General features: G+C 54.2%; 2 long non-coding RNA genes across 3 annotated transcripts; both read left to right on the top strand.

Moving 5' to 3' along the window:
- The first annotated feature begins 1,714 nt into the window (after window positions 1-1,714).
- LOC105813352 lies at window positions 1,715-2,736 on the top strand. Of its 2 annotated transcripts, none has more exons than XR_001137656.1 (3): window positions 1,715-1,790; window positions 2,057-2,127; window positions 2,675-2,736. It is a non-coding gene; the product is annotated as an uncharacterized LOC105813352 (long non-coding RNA). The 2 variants fall into 2 exon arrangements; XR_001137657.1 differs by having other exon boundaries at window positions 1,786-1,809.
- LOC105813353 lies at window positions 2,727-4,426 on the top strand. The gene is made up of 2 exons (XR_001137658.1): window positions 2,727-2,791; window positions 3,704-4,426. It is a non-coding gene; the product is annotated as an uncharacterized LOC105813353 (long non-coding RNA).
- The last annotated feature ends 2,716 nt before the right edge of the window (window positions 4,427-7,142 follow it).

The raw sequence follows: 7,142 nt of genomic DNA, 5'->3' as shown, positions 1-7,142 counted from the left end.
ATTTCAGTGGAACGTAGAGAAATACCTAGCATGAGAAACTATCCCAGAAAAAAGGGCCAAGATCAGACTATTTTGCACAAAAAATTCTACAAAACCTTTAAAGACCAGATTTTCTCCTGATGCATACATTGTCTGAGAACATAAAAAATGAGAGAATATTTCCAAATTTTTAAATAAAGCAGCATAATATTGATAACTAACCTAATAAAAGCTTTAAAAATAGGAAAATCACAGACCAATAGTTCTTCAATATATCAATGCAAAAATCTTAAATAAATATGAACAAACAGTATCCACCAGCACGTTAAGAAAATAATACACTATAACAAAATAGGATGTATTCCAGGACTTTGGTGATAATTAAATATTAGGTAATTCATTAATATAATTCATCATATTAATAGATAGATCATGTGAATAAATGAACAGAATTTGAAAATACCTTTGAATAAATTAAATATCCTTTCTTAATTAAAGATATTCAAGAAAGTCTATAATTTCTTAAAGTCAATATCTTACATAAAAATGCTAAAAGCATTTTCACAACTATTTTAAATTCATTCAGAAGTATTCATCAACGCAATTAGAAAAAATTAAACAATTCAAGGCATTAAATTGAAAAAATATGTAAAATCAGTAAATGATATGATAGTATGGCTGGAAAGTTTAGAGAATAAATAATAAAAATAATAAATTTGGAAAACGATCAGTAATGAGTCAGGATGCAAAGAAACATAAAATTCAGCAGCCACCAGAGGCTTCTGTTATTGCAGAGGTGAAGTAGAGGTGGCCAAATGCCCCCACGGTGTCAAGAGGAAAAAGCCAGACAGATTGCGCATGTCATGTTTAAAATACGCTGGAGAGCTGTGACTGGAACAGAGGTGGGGAAAACCCTCTGAGATGAGCTGACAACTTGTGGGCCTTTTTCGCCACATCCTCCTCTCTGGGATCTGGGAAATCGAAAGTCAGAGGCCCCGTCTTTGCTTTGTGCTCAGTGCCTGGCGCCCCCAGCATCTCTGCCCCCACCCTTTCCTCCCCTTACTCAATAGACTTTTCTCAGTCCCATTACCGTGAATGAGGAAGAGCGATCCCCGACCCAAAGGCCCAGAAGGTGGGGGATGGGCCAGAGGGCCACAGAAATCAGGAAGGAAACGCCCCAGAGAAAGAAGGATCGGCTCAAAGTCATTTCAAGCCGACGATTCATCGTTGTAAGTAATCCCTGTGAAGATTATGATGGATGAATGAATAACTCGCACATCACTTACTGGCTGCTTTAGGGACCCTGGCAAGGGTTTGGAGCAGAGCGTGAGAGCCGCCCTTGCACCAGGCCCCACCTTTGACTCGGCTTCTCCAGCTCTGCAAATGCAAACCCCCGTCACTCAGGCTCAAAGCCAGTTGTCTCAGAGGGTCACTCCCCTCACCCATTCTGTCCATCACTAAGTCCTGTAGCCTCCCAAATAACCCTCCCGTGGGTACAATGAGCACTATCTGGGTGATGGACACACTCATGACCCTGACTCAGCATTACAAAAGCGATCCATGTAACCAAAAACATTTGTACTCCCTAATGTTAAGACTTTGGTGGGGGGGGAAGCAAGTGGCCTGGAGTCACTTCCTGCTTTTGTCCAAAGTTTCTGTGAAGCGGAAAGTCATCTGGGCGTGCTGGCTCCGGCCAATGAAGAACGGCCCAAGGGGAGGAGCCACTCTCTGGGGCAGGTGCTCACTGCCTGGAGACTGCTGCTGTTCCTTAGAGTTTGCCAGGCTGGCCAGAGGGAGGCAGGCGAGCAGATGTGGGCCAGGCCTGGGAGGGTGCTGGTGGAAGGACAGGGTGGAGGGCTCTGGGTTAGGGTGGCCGGATGGGGAGGAAGGAACGGAGGGGGGGATGGGGGGAAGGTTGTTAGGAGGCAGAGCTGGCCTTGGGAGGACAGAGTGGGAGAGAGTGCGGGACGCTCCAGACACTGCTCCTGTCTGGGACTGGGATGCCAGCTCCCAGGTGCTGGGTGGTTGAGGGCTGCTCTAGCACTCAGAACTTTTGTCTCTGCATCCCTCACCCTAGAATGAGCTGTCCCCACGTCATGAAGACCTTTGCTCTGGTCCTGTTGGCGGCCCTGCTGTGTGCAGAGAGAGGTGAGCTGGGCAGCACTGGAGAGAGTTCTAGGAAATTTGCATTTCCAGTGTGTTCCCGGTGTCTCCACAGTGTGCTGGGATTGGTGTTTTGCGGGTGGGTGTGCTCAGATGTCCTGCATGCTGAAGGGGGTTGGCTGTGGGCTGCTATGTTAGTCGATGCCCGCGATGGCTGGTGTGCTCCTCTGGTGCCTGCTCAGTGTTCATGACCACGTGCGCTGGCTGTGCACTTGTCTGAGGACGCTCAGGGTGCTGGGCGAGGGTGTGTGTTTGGGATTGGGCACTGCCTGCCAGTGCATCTCGATCAAGGGGGTTGAGTTTGAGGGTTGCCAGGCTATGTTTCGCAGGCAGGTGTGTGGGTCCGCCGCACCAGTCACGGGTGCTGGCCAAGGATTTGCTGTGATAGTGAGTGTGCTTGTGGGTGCAGGTGCTCACCAGGGGTATTCTCACATGTCCTGGCACCTGCTGTGGTCACCCACCAGGACAGTCTGCGTGCTGGGACCAGAGGGCGCCTCCCTGGGGCCTGACCTGACCATGCCCTCTCCTCCAGCCCAGGGTCTGCGCTGCTACCACTGCCCGGGGGGCATCTCCGGGAACTCCTGCCCTGCGGTCACGTGCGCCTTCCCAGATGGGGTCTGTGTCTCCCAGGAAGTGACCACCATTGTGGGTGAGTGCCTGGGGTGGGTGCTTCTTGGAGGAATCTCTGCTTTGTGGACCAAGGTCCCCCTTCAACCCTGCCAGTGCTCTGGGGGCTGGTGTGTGGCTCCTGAGGGGAGAGAGGGGTGGGGTGGGCACTGGTGGCAGGGCCTGTGCAGGGGGGAGTGGGAGAGCGGCAGGGCTGAGGGGCCTGGGCTCCAGGGTGCTGTGGGTCTATAGAGGCAGATGAGCCTCCAGGTTCAACAGCATGTGGCCCCTCATCAGGGAAGCCATCCCTCCGCCTCCCAGCACCCAACAGCAGGGCCCTTGCTTCCCTCTGGCAGACTCACACCCCGACCCACTGCGGCTGCCTGGGCCCCCAAACAGCCACTGCCCCTCATCCTCACCCCATGTGGGGGATCTCACGTGCTCAATGAGGGAGGGAGGTGGGCCATGAGCATTTAGTGAGTTGTGCATGTGACGGGAGGAGCCGGGAGATGGTGGCTTCAAGCTGAAGGAATGACTCTGGAATGGTGGAGTATCAGCAGGGCCGTGGGAGGATGAAGAAGGGCTGCCCCGGAGCTTTGTGTCCATGCCATGCCTTCAGCGAGATGAGACCTGTCCCGGAGCCTGGTGCCCTGGACAACTGCCCTCACAGCCTGCTCACTTCCCACAGTGGGGGGCCAGGGCGGGGCTGCCTAAGGAAAGAGCTCCGCCTGGGGGGCCTGCTGCCTTTCTTGCTGGTTCCCTGGGCGACCCCTGGCCTTCACTGCCCATCTCAGCCTCAGCGTCCTTGTGGCCAAAGGACTTGGGTGGCCTTGGTCCTGACATCTCTGGTGTTTGGACTCCTGTGCTGACCATAGCCTTTGAGATACTGAGATGCCCCTGCAGCAGGGCCCTGGGGACTGGGGGGCTACGGTGCTCACCTCCCCCTCTCTTGCAGAGTCTCAGGAAGTGAGAGTGGAGAACAAGCTCTGCCTTCCCATCTGCCCGGAGGAAGACTCTGTAACTCCGAAATTGTACCCGATGAGCGCCAAGATATCTTGCTGCAAGGGAGACCTCTGCAATTCGGGCGTCCTGGTGGTGGGCAGCACCTGGACCCTGTCTGTGGGGGTCCTGCTCAGCCTGGGGTCGGTCCTCTGGGCCCTGCTATGAGGGCCTTCCCCATCCCCTCCCCCCATGGCCCCTCTTCTGTCCCAGAGCATGGCGGCTCCTCAGCCTGGGACCGCTTTAGCGCTTAGTTACATGGATTCAGGGCTGGGTTTTCAGCCACAACCTTAGGGGAAGGAAGTGGTCAGGGCAGAGGTGGGGGCTTCCCTGTCAGGGGGCTCTGGCACCAGGTGGGTTCCTAGGGTGCAGAGTTAACAACCCCTGTGTGGACTAGCCCATCCTCTGGCCTGGGGCCTCCAGCCTGCACTTGCTGCAACGCTGCTGCATTTAATCCACCTGGCCTCAGAGCTAGGGGCCCTGTCGCTGACCCTGGGGCCACAGGAAGACCACAGGCCACAGCAGGAGTCCAAGGCTCCGCCCTACTTTGCCACTCACTCACTGAGGAGCCACAGCCCTGCCTCTGTCCAAGCAAGGGAGGAACCGGGTCTCTGGGGGCCCTGCAGGCCTCCCACACACGGCCCCTCTCAAGGTCAATAAACATCCCTGTGCTCACTCACTCAGCACTTTCTGTTTTTGCTAGTCCCGAGGGCCACCCACCTCGCTGCTCTGACCTCAGCTCTCAGCAAAATACCAGTCAGTACCCTGGCCCTGGGGAATGTTCCTGGGGGCTCGAGTGTCCAGCCAGCAACTGGGGCCCCACACAGTCCCTGGAACTCTTGCCACAGGGCTCTAGGGGACATCTGAGTAGGGACACCACAGAGCCACTGGGATGGTCATGGGGGAGGCAGGGTGGCTATGGCCATCAGCTGTCCTGCCATCTGCGCCCTGCCTGGGCTCCTCTGATGCCTCCTGCATCAGTGGGAGGGGGTCCTTCAGGACTGAAGCTCCAGACAGAGAGAAAGTTCCCCCAAATCTTCCCAGAGCACCCACCTGTGCTGGGAGGGGGGCCAAGTGGAGCTGGAGATGGGAGAGTGTTAGTTGCCAGGGGCACCTTCAGTGGTGGTGGCCCCTGCTCTGCTGGCCTCATCACATCCTGGGTAGATGACCATCCCCGCCCAGGGTCAGGCCTGGCCCTGCCATGCCGCGAGCAGCCAGCCTGTGACCAGGTCCTGGCCTTCGCATGCTGGCCAGCTGTGCCAGATGTCTCGGTCCAAGACGTCTTTGACCCTCTCACTTGCCACAGTGTGACGACCATAGCTCTGTCTTCCTGGACTTGGTGTGCTGATCAGGGTAACTGGAGCAAGATACCGTGCTAAATTTGAATTTCGGATAAATAATAACTTTTAGTATAAAAATATATCCCAAGTATTGGTAAAAATAGTTCCTTGCTGTTTATCTGAGATTCACATTTAACCGGGCATCTGGTATTTCCATTCTCTCTGTCTGGAAACCCACGAGTAGATCATGTCAAGTGCCGCCACAGACAGCCCCAAATCCATGTGGCTGGCACAGAGTCACAGGGGTGTGGGTGGCTGTGCCTGGGAGCCCTGCTGGCCTCTGAAGGGAGGCACTTGGGTTTGCCTCATGTCCCCTCCTGTCCTGGCACCAGGCACCACTTGCTGTGCTTTTGCCTGAGCCCGCGGAGCCCCTGTGCCCTCCTCTGGGCAGCTGCTGGCCTTTCTGCCCCGGGAGGAGCCTGGCCCTGGGTGGGTCATGGAGCTCAGGCCAAGAGGAGGGTCTCTGGAGCTTTCTTCCCCACAAGGCCCTCCCTGCTACTTTAATCTCATCTGGCTTCTGGGAAACAAACCCAACCGCTTTTCCCTCATCTCCATAGCTTTTCCTCCCACACCCTGGGGGACTCCCCACCCTGCCTATCCCCCAAGCACCTCAGATCCCAAGGGAGGAGGTATGGGAAACTGTGGGGAAATGCCTAATGTCTCTGGTAAAACATGCCTGTGCTCGTGGGCTCTGCAGAGCAGAGAATCAACAGGAAAGCTCACTCGACCTCTGTGTCTCTGTCTCTGTCTCCATCCACCGGGCTCAGAGATTTTAAGGAATTAGCTCATGCAACTGTGGGGGCCGGCAAGGGCAGGGAACCCAGGCAGGTCCATGCTGCAGTCTCGAGGCCGAGTTAGTTTTCTTCTCCGGGAAACCTCAGTCTTCCTCTCCAGGCCGTCAGCCAATTGGGTGAGGACCACCCTCATCGTGGGGACAGGCTGCTTTACTTGAAGCATGATGCTTTCAATGCTAATCATATCTACAAAACACCTTATCAAAGCAACTTCCAGACTGGCATTTGACCAAGCGACTGAGCACCACAGCCTAGCCAAGTTGACACATAGATGAAGTATCACAATACCAATTAGCAGAATTAATATAATAAAATATTGCCTGTGGCGGAGATAGACACTGTACCACCTTCCCTTTTTAGGGCCCCCTTCAGGCCTGGCAGCTCCGAACAGGTGGGAACCGGAGAGATCTTTTAACACCATCGTCTTACTTGGCTTTGTACACGCCTTGCACCACTGAGGATTCTCCCATAAAGAAAAGAAAGCTTATACATAGGGTATTTCAGCCCATTCTTCTTCCCTCTTGCAAAAGATGTAAGATGGTGGGTGACTTAGAGTCCCATGTGGTGGCCACTGTTCTCCGCTGTCCAGCTTGCGCTGTGGCCAGGCGGTTGTGAAGAATAAGATCAAACCTTAGAGTGTCTGGATCAAACTCGTCCCAATTTGAGAGAATGCACCCCAAAGGGGTGTTAGGAGGGAAAGTAAGGGGCAGGGGATTAAAGAAAGGAGAGACTTTGTCAGCAGGGGTAGTTAGAGCTGGCTTTCCCCAGGGAATTACCCGGACCATGTGGCTGAGGGGCAAAAGTGGTGGGAAGGGGAGAAACTGGGATCTGTCTGAGCTGGGTTTCCCCAGGTGACGACCACGTGGCTGAGGGGCAAAGGAGAAAGGGGAGAGGCTATACCCACTGAGGTCTGTTAGAGCTAGGCACCACTGGGTGACAGGCCGGGCCATGCAGCGAAAGTACTAGTCCAGACGTCTCTCTTCTGATTAGCAGGAAGAGGGGCTGTGCAGATCCCTCCAACCTAGGAGCCTCTCATTGTTCAGCACCGGAACAAGGATATCTGTTGGTAAAACAACCTGGTTCGTTTATAAAAGCAATAGTGATTAGGGGGCCAGCCACAATAAGGAAGGTGCTTCATGGGACAGAGTGAAAGAAGCAGCCTGAAGGGGAAGGAGAAAGGCCTGGTTAAACCAGGGGTGTAGGTATTTAACTGTGCCCCCGTGGGAGAGACCTGGTGGGGATAGATGCAGAAGAGATGCCT

The sequence above is a fragment of the Propithecus coquereli genome, unplaced genomic scaffold (assembly GCF_000956105.1).
Source record: "Propithecus coquereli isolate 6110/MARCELLA unplaced genomic scaffold, Pcoq_1.0 Scaffold28, whole genome shotgun sequence".
NCBI lineage: Eukaryota > Metazoa > Chordata > Mammalia > Primates > Indriidae > Propithecus > Propithecus coquereli.
Note: the sequence above shows the minus strand (reverse complement) of the source record. Positions and strands in the feature narration are given on the sequence as shown.